The sequence below is a fragment of the Myotis lucifugus genome, unplaced genomic scaffold (assembly GCF_000147115.1).
Source record: "Myotis lucifugus unplaced genomic scaffold, Myoluc2.0 scaffold_14, whole genome shotgun sequence".
NCBI lineage: Eukaryota > Metazoa > Chordata > Mammalia > Chiroptera > Vespertilionidae > Myotis > Myotis lucifugus.
In genome coordinates this window covers 7,692,588-7,707,423 of record NW_005871062.1, presented here as the reverse complement: position 1 = coordinate 7,707,423, position 14,836 = coordinate 7,692,588, and the positions used below count along the sequence as shown (strand labels likewise).

The 14,836-nt window shown below is 42.0% G+C and overlaps 1 protein-coding gene across 3 annotated transcripts in view; it reads left to right on the top strand.

Moving 5' to 3' along the window:
- The window catches only part of ST6GAL1 (ST6 beta-galactoside alpha-2,6-sialyltransferase 1), a 128,448-nt gene extending 116,416 nt beyond the window's left edge, over positions 1-12,032 (top strand). The window contains exons 9-11 of one of the 3 annotated variants that reach the window (XR_002828220.1): positions 627-826; positions 1,351-1,564; positions 11,739-12,032. The gene's annotated coding sequence lies outside the window, so the exon portion shown is untranslated. The remainder of the gene's footprint in view (positions 1-626; positions 827-1,350; positions 1,565-11,738) is intronic. The other 2 variants (XR_002828221.1, XM_023750566.1) reach the window with 2 other exon arrangements.
- The last annotated feature ends 2,804 nt before the right edge of the window (positions 12,033-14,836 follow it).

The following is a 14,836-nucleotide window of genomic DNA, read 5'->3' as shown; positions in this document are numbered from 1 at the left end:
TGGAATCCCGAATCCCCAAATCTGCCCCCACTAGCCCTTCTGCAGTGCTCCAGGAAAAGGAATGGTCACTTACGTGTCAGGATAGCATCTGTGAGATACTGACTGGTTTATTGATTCGCCTTTCTTTTGCTTTTGCTTGGATTCACATGACAAAGCTGTTGTTTGTGCAGCACCTTGGGTGAAAGCAAAATAAAAGGATGGTACTTACCTTGGTTTCCAAGAACCTAAAACCCTTAAAGGAATGATATCCTAAGGGAATAACCAAAATGTTTGGATAAAGATCCTGAGGAGAAGCAGGAATAAGGGGAGAAGGAATTCCATACCTTTTGCTATGGGTTGCATATATACCTTTCAATTCATATGTTGAAGTCCTAATCTCTTATGCCTCAGAATGTGAACTTACTTGGAAGTAGAATTATTGCAGAGGTAACTAGTTAAAATGAAGTCATGCTGGTGTAGAGTGAGCCCCTAATCCAATGTGACTGGTGTCCTTATAGAAATTTGGGGGATAGACATGCGTGTAGAGAGATTGCCATGTGGAGACACAGGCAGAGATCGAATCAGAGATTGATCTCAAAGATCAAGAAGGAAATGATGATAAAACCCACACATTCCAACCCACACAGGGGCTGGAATTACATAGACCTTTCAAAGGGAATTTTTAAGACTGGTTTGACAATACCTCTCCTACAAGCCAAAGATTGCCAGCAAATCACCAGAAACTAGGGAAGAGAGACGTGGAAGATTCTCCCTCAGAGCCCTCAGAGCTGTCAGCAGGAACCAACCCTGATGACACCTCCATCTCAGACTTCTAGCCTCCAGAACTGTAAGAAAATAAATTGCTGTGGTTGAAGCCACCCAGTTTGTGGTAGTTTGTTACAGCAGCTCTAGCAAGTACTCCAGCTTATAACTCCCCACCTACAATAGAGTCCCCTGGGTCTGGAAAGGATAGTGAAAGGGTTGTGGCTGTCTGAGGGCCTAGAGAGAGGGTCCTGTGTCCAGCTCCCCAGCCAAAAGCCCTGGGAATGATTTCCTTGGAGGATGTGGCTTCCAGGCAGGGATGGGAGTCCAGGCAGATGAGACCTGAGGCAGCCTTGAGGAGATTCCCTTCCTGATGAAGATCATGAGTGAAGGGCACCTGAGTAGCCAGGTAACACCAAAGACTGTACCCCCGACCCCTGCACCCAATTCCTTAGTGCTGTGTGTTCCCCGGAACTCAGATGTAATGCCATATTGACTGAGATTGGTTTTCTGCCAGGATCCCAGTAGAATGGGAGCTCAAAATAGAAACGACAGAAAAACAGATTTCAGTGTGTTTGGGAACTGAGATCTGTGCGTTCTAAATTACAGTGGCTCTAAATCTTCCTGTGGCGATGGAGTCTGTGCTTGTCTCTAATGACAACATCTCTGCTGTGGGGCAGCCTACAGGTGGGCCGGCCCAGCTGAACAAACAGCGCCAGCACGGAAGGCTCAGGTCCTGGCATCACCCGAAGCGCTTTCTGTGCTTCTTCAGATGTTTGTCTTCACCTCTTGCCAAAGAAACATCGAAGAAGCCTTGGAGCAGGTGAGAAAAAGCTACATAAAGTTCATCGCACTCCAAAGTCCACTTGCCAAAGGTCTGTCTGAAGGCACGATTAGGTGACTGGAAAAGAAACAGTCATAGGCACAGGCACAAAAATGGCTGAGAGTCTGCTCCACTCAGCAGCTCAGGTTGAGACAAAGGCCGTGAGCCTTCACAAATCTCCATGGAAGGAGATCAAAAGGGAAATACCTGCTGTGTTCCTACATGAATACCGCTTTCCCAAAGGAGAAGCATCCCATTCTTGGAACATATCTCACAGGCAAAGTGTAGCCCTGGGCAGCACTGAGTAATAAAGTATTCAATGGAGAGTTCTAGGTGGAAGTAAAAACACAGAGAAGCCCTGAGCAGCCTCTTTCACAATAAAGCAATCCACCCATAGAAGATTATAATGCCCCAGGCAGTGCTTACCAAGAGCAGGGAGTTGGTGGTTTGGCCTGCGGTGACCATGCTGATCTCACTGTCTGTTATACTTGGCCAGCAGTGCGTAATCTCAGCTTTTTCCCCCTTCAGCTTCATGCATGTGAGTTATTTCTCATCAGACCATGGTAAATTCCATCAGAAGCCACACAGCAGTATTTCATGTTTACCAGCTGGAAGGATACCAGCGCGGCCAGCCCACAATTCAAGAGTGGTAACACTTTTTTAAATGATCCTTACATTGAAGTTTCTGCTCTTGCCTAACTAAGCAACCTTTACTTAGCACAGACTCTGTAGGCCATACCTGAAGTTCATTTTATACTCTTGGAATCTAATGTCCACTAATCCTGCCAGCTATGCCTTTGCATCCTCTTCTTTTAGAACTTTAAAAAAGTATATTAAATGTGTTCTTCATCTATCCATCCACCCAGTCACTTGTTCATCCAACTAATAAATATTGGTGTACATATACTGTGCCCCATCCTGGTGTCACTTGATAGAGTTACAAAAATAACAGTAATAATGACAACTAGAGTGACATCACCAAGATGCACCATAGGAGACCCTGCCTCTGTACCGACACAAAGGTCAATAATTAGACAGCTAGCCACGAATACAAACAGCTCCGAGAGAGCTCTGGAGTCTACTTAAGAAACCCTGTGGAACAGAGAGCCTGAGCATAACTGCACAAGAAGAGAAGGAAGATAGCTTCATTTTGCCTGCATCTTCCCATCCCACAAGCTGGCATTGCTCAGTGCCAAGAGGGTGATTCCTAGTTAGAAAGAGCTCTCCTCACAGGAAAAAAAAAAGCAGGGTGAGTGACCAACTTCAGCTTTTCAGGGTGCCACACAGCACTGATGCGGTGGATGAGGTCAGATTTCAGGTAGATTTATTGAGAGGCAGCATTTTTTTTGAACCTACAATTACACTTGCTCATGCCTCTGACATTCACCTCAGATACATTTCTGTGCACAGGGCAGGGATACGTTTATAAGGTAGAGCCTCCCACTCTATTTGAAGTCTAGGGAATCCCCTCCTAATACCAGAGGAAGAGATGAGCTGACCTATTTGACACCTTGGTACAAAGAAAAACATACTCTTGCTCTGCACAGATGTAGCCTTGCACAACGGTGTGGCTTGGCAAGGGGATTTCTAGTAGAGTTTCAGTCCCCGTTAACACTCCGGGCCAGGCGTCTTTGTGCGACACTCAAAAAGCACAATCTCACAAGGTAGCCCTGGGTCTGGGATCATGAAGAGTATTACCTTAAGATTTTTTTTAAGTGGCTGACAAGTAAACGTGCTTATCTCACAGTTTGTAATTACATTTGCAAGATTTTCGTATTTGCTTCCAGTCCAGTAAGTCCCGTGAAGATAGGGACTCTGGTTTTACTCATTCACTGAGTAAATTGCTAGTGCCTACTACAGTGCCTGGCACATAGTAAGTAAGCTCTCATTATTTGTTCAAGTCTTTTTATGGCTGTGGCTTCAATACTTTGGGAAAGAGTGAAAGGTTTACCTCATATCTCTCTGATGTGACTACTGTCCAAAAGTTTATCTATGAAAAACATGGGAACTCCTAAAGAGAAGAGTGAAGATGACTGGCCATTTCAAGAGCAGAGACTGCTAACTCTCCTAGGCAAGGTTACAAATTCTGGGCCAGATCTATACTTGCTTCTGGATACAGTCTCCTTTAGATAGATTAGCAACATGAGTGACTAACACTGTGGCTGACTCTCTACTAATCCCTGTTCTTTCCAATCCCATTCTTGTCTCTTCCTCTAATCCATTTCCCATACAACAGCCAGGATGCAAATAAACCTAATGAAGGCATTTTCAGCTCAAAACCTTTCAACAGTTTGATTGCTTAGGAAAGAAGACAAAATCCTATCATAAATTACAGTCCTGTGCAACTTGGCCTCAGCTAACTCTGCAAGCTCATCTAGAGCCATTCTCTTTGCTTTTATTTATTTATTTATTTATTACCTTTTATTTATTTATTTTTGCTTTTTGTTCTCTCGCCATCACCCTTTCATGTCCTTAAGTCTACAAGGCTCTTTGCTGCTCAGGGCCTTCACACATGCTGTTTCCTCTTAACTACTTGCTCCCCCAACCACAATCATCACATATCTGACTATTGCCCCTCTTGTAGTTCTCAGTTAAATTGAGTTCTGAATGCATATTGACTGCATAATGTAACGTGGATGTCCCCACTTGCCCAGTAACTCCACCTCTCAGCAGCGTATTCCTTCCTAGTCCTTGTCCCATTGTGTCCCATTCTATACATCTCTATGATCTGATTAGCCTCTCTCCCTCTCACCACAGACTGTAATTCTATGAAGATCTGTCTGGCTTATTGGTATAGTCTCAGCTATTACTCAGGGGTTTAACATATAACTCAGATTGTAGTGTTTATTGAATAAAGGAAAGTACAGTGGGGGTTTTTTGTTTTGTTTTGTTTTTTAATCCTCACCTGAGGATATTTTTTCCATTGATTTTCAGAGAGAATGGAAAGGAAGGGGGAGGAGAAGAGGGAAAGAAAGAGGAGAGAAAGATGAATGGGAGATACACATAGATTAGTTGTCTCCCCCATGTGGTCCAGGATGGAACCTGCAACCCAGGTAAGTGCCCTTGACAGGAATCAAACCCATGACCTTTTGGTGCACAGGCCAATGCTCTGACCACTGAGCCATGCCAGCCAGGGTGAAAGTACAGTTTTTAAGGACCAGAGAGACATGTTAACATGAGACGGGGTAAGATAACATGAGGAAGTACAAGCAGGCAAGAAAGCACCCCCAGCATCACAGCTAGGGCTGGTCATTCAGGCTCCACAGGCAGCTCAGGAACAGAGCCTAGCAGTCTGAGTCCTCTGGCTATACTGGTGTCTCAGGGACAAAAGCAAGTGTCCCTTAGTTCCTGCTGTTCATTTTTTAGAAACACTCTCCTGCTTCTCTTATTAAATGTCCATCAAGAAGAACTTTTTCATCTTTTAAAAAAATGTTCTTATAAAGAGTTAATAGCTCACTGCAGAAAGATTAAATAAAAGCATAGAACACTAAAAAAATATATCATCCCAGTTATGTAGGGAAAAAATGACAGCTTGATGTAACAGCCTTCCAGATAATATATAGGTACAAACAGAAATGATCTTTCTATAACATGAATCATTTGTAGATACTATTTTGTAACCACAATTCATCTAAGCAATACGTGACGACTTTGGAACTTTGTAAGTTGTTGCAATAACCTTTATATTTGCGATCTTAAATCCTCCAATGTTCCACTATTACAAATAAAGCAAAGCTAGAATAACTGGTCAACAATAAATAGGAATCTAAAAAGACAGTAATTCATCTCCATAAAACTTAAAATATAAAAATACACATTTAAAACAGGCCATATGTTGTAAAAACCATCTAATGGTACATTAATTACTCTTATTTTAAAAGCTAGTAGCTGTGGATATTATTTTTTTAACCTAATTGTCAAAAGTGGCCAACTTGCTGTCTACTGAATTGCTTTCAAATTGGATGGCACCACTCCACCAGAGGATCTCAGACCTTCCATTAATGAGAAATGTCAAGCCCTAAACTTTGGGCAAAGAGGCATAATTGTTTTTTTTTAAAGGATTTGGATGAGGTCAGTGGGGGAGGGGGTGGAGGGAGAGACATATGTACTACTATTTATAATACCTTAAACAATAAAATTAAAAACATAAATAAATAAATTTGAGATTCCAAAAAAATAAAATAAAATAAAAAATAAGAGGATTTGGGTGCAAAAAGAGGTCTAAGTTTGAGATGCTGAGAGTAATTAAAATTAAATTATGGCAGCATAGTCCTACTACAGACAATGTTAGATATGCAAGCTATATGGATGTGTGGTGACAAAGGGATTGTTTTTTTCCAACCCTAAGGTGGCAATAGTGAGCAAATATTACAGCAGGAAGCCAGCAGCCTGGTGACTCTCATGATCAAGAAAACAATGAAGTGGCCCAGCCAGCGTGGTCACGGTTCAATTCCCAGTCAGGGCACATGCCCGGGTTGCGGACTTGATCACCAGTGTGGGGTGTGCAGAAGGCAGCCAATCAATGATTCTCTCTCATCATCGATGTTTCTATCTCTCTCCCTCTCTCTTCCTTTCTGAAATCAATAAAACTATATTTTAAAAAGAAAAAGAAAATGATGAACTGCATGCTGGCTGAGCACTGACCAGTGTGCAGCTCCTGCGATTTTCACCTTAAAACCCTTCTGCTTGCTCTGGAACTTCAGAGGTGGTCTTCAGACATTAGTCCGCCATCCTCCCAGGCTGCTGGCTTCCTGAACATAGCAACCTTTCCTTTCGACCCAACACCTATTTCTCAAGCATTAGTTTTGGAGCAGCAAGCAGCTGAACTTGAGTTTTCCAATAACAATATTATCCATCAAATGTTTAGAATTGACAGTAAATAAAGTTGGGGGCATTCCATATGCTATCCCAGACAGAAGCCTTCCTAAGGATACGAGCACAAGCCACCCATGCTTTCTAAATGTGGTGCGCCCTCGTTAAAGTCTTGGGAAATTTACATTTCATAGAAAGTGCCACAGGCTGCGGAACAGAGTCTGTACCGGGCACATCTCTGCCTTCTGTGAGGCTTTCTGATGTTGTGGGAGGCATTCCTGGGAGCCCACTAGTAAATAGCAGAGCTCTCTGGAGTGGTTAAAGGTCATAAATATGCAGCCCTGGGAATCTTTTCACAAGGAGAGGTTTTGTACCAAAACCCTCCTGTACAAACAGAAGTTTTTTTCAAGGATATAATAGACATCCATGGATTTTTAATGTTTTGGGAAAAACCACACTATGTTGGAAAAATGCTATGCATTAATAATTTATTTTTTTTAGATTTCCCATTTCTGGTAATGATGGCTCAGGTTGTTTGCATCAGTCCTATCGCCAAAAACAACTAAAAGATTGAATAAAAAATATTTTTTAAAAAATATATTTTATTGAGTTTTTACAGAGAGGAAGGGAGAGGGATAGAGAGTTAGAAACATCGATGGGAGAGAAACATCGATCAGCTGCCTCTTGCACACCTCCTACTGGGGATGTGCCCGCAACCAAGGTACATGCCCTTGGCCGGAATTAACCTGGGACCTTTCAGTCTGCAGGCTGACGCTCTATCCACTGAGCCAAACCGGTTAGGGCTAAAAAATATTTTTAAAAACTATTTTAAAAGCATCAAAGAGATTATAAAATAGTAAGGATGATCAAGCCAAAAGTAAAGTCAATCTAGAGAAGTAAACAGGTCTGAAGCCCCCTTTTCCCTGATAGCTCTAGCTCATCTCAGAAAGTTAGAACCTCCATTCTCATGGCCTTTCAGGACACAGGAGGGCATAGAAAACAGAGCCCTGGGTCCGCAGAGTTGCGGAATCTGAGAGGAAATCTTCCACTACAACAATCTGGGCTCCAGGATCCCAGAGTGAAGGTGAACAAGAACTGGAATGATCTAAAGAGAATTAAAAAATAAAGGATCCCTGGAGTTGTCCAGGAAATGCCAAACTTTGAGCAGGTGGTACAGACTGGGTGTGTCCCTAGGTGCCTGGCAGAAGCAAATGCAAATACTCTTTGGAACAAAGTGTTTTCATTCCAGGCCTCACAATTGTTCCTATAACATTTCACATACCAGTGGAATGACTAGCACACAGTCAAGTATACCTGGAGATGTAGATTCAGTGACTAAAACAGACAAGAGCAGGAAGTCATCAGAAATTCTAGTGTAGAGCCCAGCATCTTTGTTTTAACAGGTCACCTGGGCCATGCTGGTAGGAGGTAAAGTTTGAGAATCACTGCCTCGTACTTTAATCACATAAGTATGCATCCCACAGAAAAATGTGAAGGTGTACTGTGGCTCCCGGCAGTACTGGGTTGGGGAAGGGCCCAAGAATTTGCATTTCTGACAAGTTTCCAGATGATGCTCATGCCAGACCATACTTAGAGAGACACTGGTATAAAAAAGGAATGACTATGCAGGTCAGACCTGTGGTCACCTGTGGGGAGGAGAAGGGCTACAATTTGGAAGCAACATGCAGACATTTTCTGTAAGGCTGGCAATTTTCAATTACTTAATCTTGGTGGTGATTACACAAGTGTAATCATTAAATTATATGGTTGTATTTTAAGGCATAATGAGATCACTGGTTGTCCTTTTCCCGTTCAATCATGTAAGTCAGATGCCATTGTACTAATCCTATCCACCATCATCCTTCATTTATAATCAACTTCAAAGTAAAAAGTGTAAAAGCTTGCAAAGTTACAAAACATAACTTTCTTCACTTTAGTTCCTAGTGTAATTAGCTTGCAAAATAAAATAGCTTTGAAAGTTAAGACACCACACTAGCAAGCACCAGGTAACAACAAGTAGGGGGAAGAGCAAAAGCATGGAGAGAGGTGCAGGTTCAAGGGCAGGCTAGAAGATGACAGTGGAACAAGAACATTGAGAAAATCCCTCCAGCCCACACCTTAAGCACAAGGTAACACTAGTGGAAAGTGAAAGTAGTGGTGTACTGGAGGTAGAACAAAAACCCAGACATGACTTAACTACTGATTAGACTGACTCACTACCCCATATTACTGACCTAGAAGAAGAAGAAATATGCTTACTTTGAGGCATACAGTCTCTCTATCTTTATTTTAAAATCCTCGCCCAAGAATATGTCTTTATTGATTTTAGAGAGAGAAGAAGGGGGAGAGAGAGAAACATTGATGTGAGAAACATCAATCAGTTGCTTCCCATATGTTCTCCCACCGGGGGATGGAACCTGCAACCTAGGTATGTGCCTTGACTGGGAATCAAATCCACAACCTTTTGGTGTATGGGATGAAGCTCCGACCGACTGAGCCACTTGGCCAGGGCCATTCTTTTTATCTTAATTTCTACTGTTGTACACAAGATTCCTAGCATTTAATAAAAAAATTGAGAACCATAAAAAAGGAAGAAAAACCAACCCACTGTCAAAATAAAAAGCAATCTCAGAAGTAACCTAAGTGTTCGTACTAGGAGAGAGGGAAGTTAAAATAATTTTGATTAATATTAATCATATATAGTAATGGTTCTAGTGGGAAGAGTGGATGACATAAATAGACAAATTTTGGCAGAGATAAAAATGATATATGTCCAATGGAAATGCTAGAAATAGAAAACATGGTAATAGATGAAGAATGCCTTCAAAAGCTAATCAGTACACTCGATACAGCTAAGAAGAGTCAATGAACTAGAAGACATGTTAACAGACATTACCCAAAGTAAAATACAAAGAGAAAAAAGTGTAAAAAAAACAGAAAAGAGTAATTAAAAGGTTGTAAAATAATATTGAATAATATAACAAAAGTATATTTGAAATTTCAGAAGAGAGAGATAGTAAAAGAAATATTTGAAGAAAGAATGGCTGAATAGTCCAAAACAATGAAATATACTACACCATGATCCAAAAAGCTCATAGACAACATGAATGAACTTAGAGGGTACTAGTATTATGGCAAGTGAAATAAGTCAGAGGAAGATAAACACCATATGATTTTACTTACATATGAAATCTTAAAAATGAAATAAACAAAACAGAAACAGACTGATAGATACAGAGAACAAACTGATGATTGCCAGATGGGAAGGGGTTGAGGGCTTCAAAAGGTGAAGGGATTAAGAAGCAGATTGTCAGTTACAAAATAGTCATAGGGATGTAAAGTACAGCATAGAAAACATAGTTAATAATCCTATATAATAAAAGGCTAATATGCAAATTGACTGAATGGCAGAACCGGTCGCTATGATGTGCACTGACCACCAGGGGGCAGATGCTCAACGCAGGAGCTTCCCCCTGGTGGTCAGTGCACTACCACAGGGGGAGTGCCGCTTAGCTAGAAGCTGGGCTCATGGCTGGTGAGAGCAGTGGTGGTGGCGGGAGACTCTCCCGCCTCCACGGCAGCACAAAGGACCCCTTGGGGGATGTCCTACTGCAGGGAGCAGGCCTAAGATGGCAGGCAGACATCCTCTGAGGAGTCCTGGACTGTGAGCAGATGCAGGCCAGGCTGAGGGAACCCCCTCTCCAATGTACGAATGTCGTGCACTGGGCCTCTAGTATTGTAATAACTATGTATGGTGGCAAGTGACTGATTGGGGGGTTGCTTTGCAAGTTATATAAAACTCTAACCACTATGCTGTATTCCTAAAACGAATATAATATTAAATGTCAACTATAATTGAAAAAAAATTTAAAAAATCCAAAAGTTATAGATTCCTAAGCAGGATACATATCAAAGACACACATTGATACATCATATTCTAACTGAAAATCAAAGATAAAATCTTAAAGGTAGCCACAGAAAAAAAATATTACAGAGAAACAAAGTTAAGAATTACAGCAGACTTAAAAACTACACAACCCCAGAATACAGTGGAGTGTCATCTTTACAACATTGGAAAAAAATACTGTTGAGGTCATGGTTCAATTCTGGGTAAGGGCACATTCCTCAGTTGTGAGCTCCATTCCCAGTAAGGGGTGTGCAGGAGGCAGCTGATCAATGATTCTCTCTCATCATTGATATTTTTATCTCTCTCTTCCTCTCCCTCTCCCTTCCTCTCTCGGAAATCAACAAAAACATATTTTTTAAAAAATGCTGTTAACCCAGAATACCATTTCCGCTTCTGATTTTGCTGGTTGCTTTAGTTGATCTCCAAGAAAAGGAAGACATGGACACCTTATGCCCATCTTCCAACCAGAGGTCCTCTAAACTCTTCTCTTGCTGAGGTTTAGTCTATTGCAGTTTTCCTCTTCCAGCCATGAGAACTTGCTGGGGATTTTTGTTGATGCAGGTGAAGTATGGTACCTATTTGCTTTGTTTAACAATGGACAGGTTACTTTGATTTTCTAAATTGTATAAGTCATCCCATTCGATTGAATGACTTATTGATTGAATGACTATCCCATTGATTGTGATCTTACTGGTTATCGAAGCACATTCTTCTGTACCTGGGAAACAGGACAGCACAATTACCCTAAATTGTTTTAGTGGCCACAGGTGGTGCGTTCCAGTTGACTCAGTGGTCCTAAGACCAGGACAGTGCAATTACTCTAAATTGCCTCGATGGCTCTAGATAATGTGTTTCTATCAACTCAGTGATCCGGAGACCCAGAACTATAATTTAGATAACATGCCTAAGTTTAACCCAGGTTACCCAAGGGCTCTAGATAATGTATTTCTGTCAATTCAGTGACCCCGAGACCCGAAACTGTAATTAACATGCTTAATTCTGCTTCTGTAATCTGCTTTTTTGCGAGCCAGGTGCCTCATTCCAAACCCTGGGATGTAATCAATACCTTTGTGATTTTTGCATATATAAGTCTGGTTTTGCCACCATCTTATTACTATGAGATTTGGGAATGGCCCCTCATAGTCCCGGATTGCAATAAATGTGACTCTTTAATTCGACTTCTTGAGGCGTCCTTCTGTGATTCGCGGGGTACATTACAACACAGGAAGAGAAGAGTAGGTGGGGTAATGTAGCCAATGAGGAATTTCCAAAGGTGGATATTTATCTTACTGAATATTTCCTTTTGCCTATATGATATGGTGACTTTTCCCTGACCTTGGGCCTAGAGATGAGCCCTTTCAGCCATAGCCTGCTTCATAGCCTAACTAGATAAAGGATAATTTTTCCAGGTCCCCTGCATCATTCATGTTATCTCAGTCTTTGTTGTCTCCTTAGTTCCCAGCTCATTTGTGAGCCACCTGAAAATTCCCTGCCATCAGAAATGAACTTGATACACCCCAGGCCTTCTCCCAATAATGGACTTCAACATTTCCTACCTCCGGGAAACACCTGAAATGAAACCATACAAATACACTTGAAGGAAAAGTCTTGCCACCGGCTGGTCCTGAAGAGATTACTGTGCCACAGAATCCTTTGGCTGCTTTTTAGGACAATGGATTTCCCTACATCAAACTCATTGTTGGCATCAGACCTATAAATATGCAAAATAATAAAAAAATCATTAGGGGACTACAGTGTTTCAAGTTCTTTACATACGTTATTGTATTTAATAGTCACAAAAATCACTGAAGTACTAGTACGCATTTTTGTTTTGCATTTGAGGAAACTAAGACCCAGACGTGATCAGAATTAGATGACTAGTGGACAAAGCTCCTGTATCCTGTTTCTGACACAACCCTTTCTCTTTTGCTCTCCTCTTTTTTCTATTAATGTGACCCTTTTCTACTTCCTTCTTCTCCTTAGCACCAACCTCTGTTATCTATACTTTCCCGCCCTCTCAAATTCTTTCTCTCTGCGCTTGTTGTTTCTCTTGGCTTCTTGCCTCCCATTCTCATTTCCCCCTCTCATTCCACGACCTCCTCTCTCTGTCTCCCTTCAGTTCTTTTTTTTTTTTTTTTTTATTGATTTTTTTTTTACAGAGAGGAAGGGAGAGGGATAGAGAGTTAGAAACATCGATGAGAGAGAAACATCGACCAGCTGCCTCCTGCACACCTCCCATTGGGGATGTGCCTGCAACCAAGGTACACGCCCTTGACCGGAATCGAACCCGGGACCCTTCAGTCCGCAGGCCGACGCTCTATCCACTGAGCCAAACCGGTTTGGCATCCCTTCAGTTCTTTCTGACATTCTGATGTTGTCTTCCATCTTTCTCTCCTTTCTTCATTCCATTCTATCTCTCCAGTCTCCAGGATTCTCCCTTCCCTTCCTCTTATTTCTCTCTCTTGGTCTCTCTGTTAGTCTCCTTCTTTCTTCTCCTTTCTGCCCTTCCTACCTTGGCTTTCCCTAGTTTTTTTCTCCCTCTCTCTTTACTGTTCTATTCTTTAATCTTTCTTGCCCAATGCTGGAGTCCATTCATTGTCTTCACTAGCTGAGTTTAGACAGAGACCCCCCCCCAAAAGCTAGTAGCCATTGAAATTCCTAGTAAAGGTCAGGGCTTGAAAGTCCTAGCAAAGGTCAGGGCTGTGCACCACCCAGTTAATCTAGGAACCACTCAGTTAATTTAGGTAATAATAGTTGAAGCATCCCCACCTTTGTTCCCTTAATTCCTTAGATACTTATGTAGATCCTTGTTGATTATTGTTAATCAGATACTCTGCCTACACTCGGAAATCTATTGATGAGCTAATCAGATACTTTTGTCTACTCCTGGAAATTGTCTGCTGATCTGTGTGTCATTGAAACTTCCTTACCCTAAGGGCTACTCCAGATCAATAAAAGATTGGAGCAGCCTGAGCATGGGTGGAAGTCCTTCGGGACTTGCCCGCCTGGTCCCCCAATATTGCAAAATTAAATCTCGTGTCTTTTTCTCTCATTTGTTGTGCGGCTCCACTTTCAGATACCGAACCCTACTCCACGCAGAACGTGGAGGGAGTGTTACTCGACAGCCCAATACCTTTTCTTTTTGTTCTTTCTATCCTCTGTTTTTCCTATTATTCTTTTCTCTTGACTCTGTCCCTTTGCTTCTCTTTCTTATCTTTTTATCTGTAGATAACTCTCCTTCTATTTCTCTCTTCAAGTCTGCTTCACTCTTTCTAAAGATTCCTTGTTTTTCCCCCCTTTCTTTGCCATCCATCCTCTGTCCCTTCTTCCCTTCCTCCTTCCACCCTTTTGTCATTCATCACATTTATTACATTTTTTTCTTCCTCTCTGCCCACTCTCTGCTCTCCATTTTTTTTTCTTACTCTCTTCCCAGCTGTGGCCCTGTTTCTGCCCCAGTTGCCCTAGTCCAGGAGGAGATGCTGGCCCCTCCCTCTCTCAGGCTATGGGTTTGTACTGCTGGGCCTTTTTTTTTTTTTTTCTGCCCTGGAGGCTCTTCCTCCCTTTGGGCAATGTGGAGAGGTCCCAGCTTGCAGGGACAGGCATCACATCCTTGAATTTTCCCTTTAAGACACCAGGGAAGTGCCATGGGAGGGGATGGAGCCTTATCAGGGGTGACCCTTTCTAAGGACAATTTTCTATTGTACTCGCATCCTGGCCCTGAAAGGCCCAGAATGGAAAATACCAAATGACGAATTACCTAAGGTCAGGAGCTGTTAGGACTTACAAGTTCAACATAATCCATCAAGTATAAATTTTTAAAAAGACAAAACCAAACCAAACCAAGGAGCAGAAATGCCACTCCTGTAAGCGTCTCCAGGGGCTCAGCTTCACCAATTGTTTGAGCTGAGCTCTAATTACACCAGGTTTTCACTTTCATCTGGGAAAACTGAGAACAATGTTACATGGTGTTATGAGTTTCTAAAGCACAGGTTTCCTAACACGTAACTCTCTGCCTGTCTCATGGACTCTAAGTTTTGTTGGAATCGCATGAGAGGAAACATTCCATAGTTACTAAAAGCATGGGCTGCAGAGTACCAACCTGGGTAACATTTTGATGCTGTGTGGTTTCAGTCAAGATCTCTCTCTCTCTCTCTCTCTCTCTCTCTCTCTCTCTATCCTCACCTGAGGATATTTTTTCAATTGTTTTTTTTAGAGAGAATGGGAGGGGTAGAGACAGAGAGAAACATCGATGTGAGAGAGACACATCGATTGGTTGCCTCCTGCATGCGTTGGGGATGGAGTATGCAACTGAGGTATGTGCCCTTTGACTGGAATTAAACCCGCAACATTTCAGTCTGCAGGCCAACGCTCTAACCACTGAACTAAAATGTCTGGGGCTGGTCAAGTTCTCTTTGAGCCTTGGTTTCCTCATCCTTTAAATGAATGTAATGATGGGGTCTACTATATAGGCCAGTGATGGCGAACCTATGACACGTGTGTCAGAGGTGACACGCGAACTCATTTTTTTTGGTTGATTTTTCTTTGTTAAATGG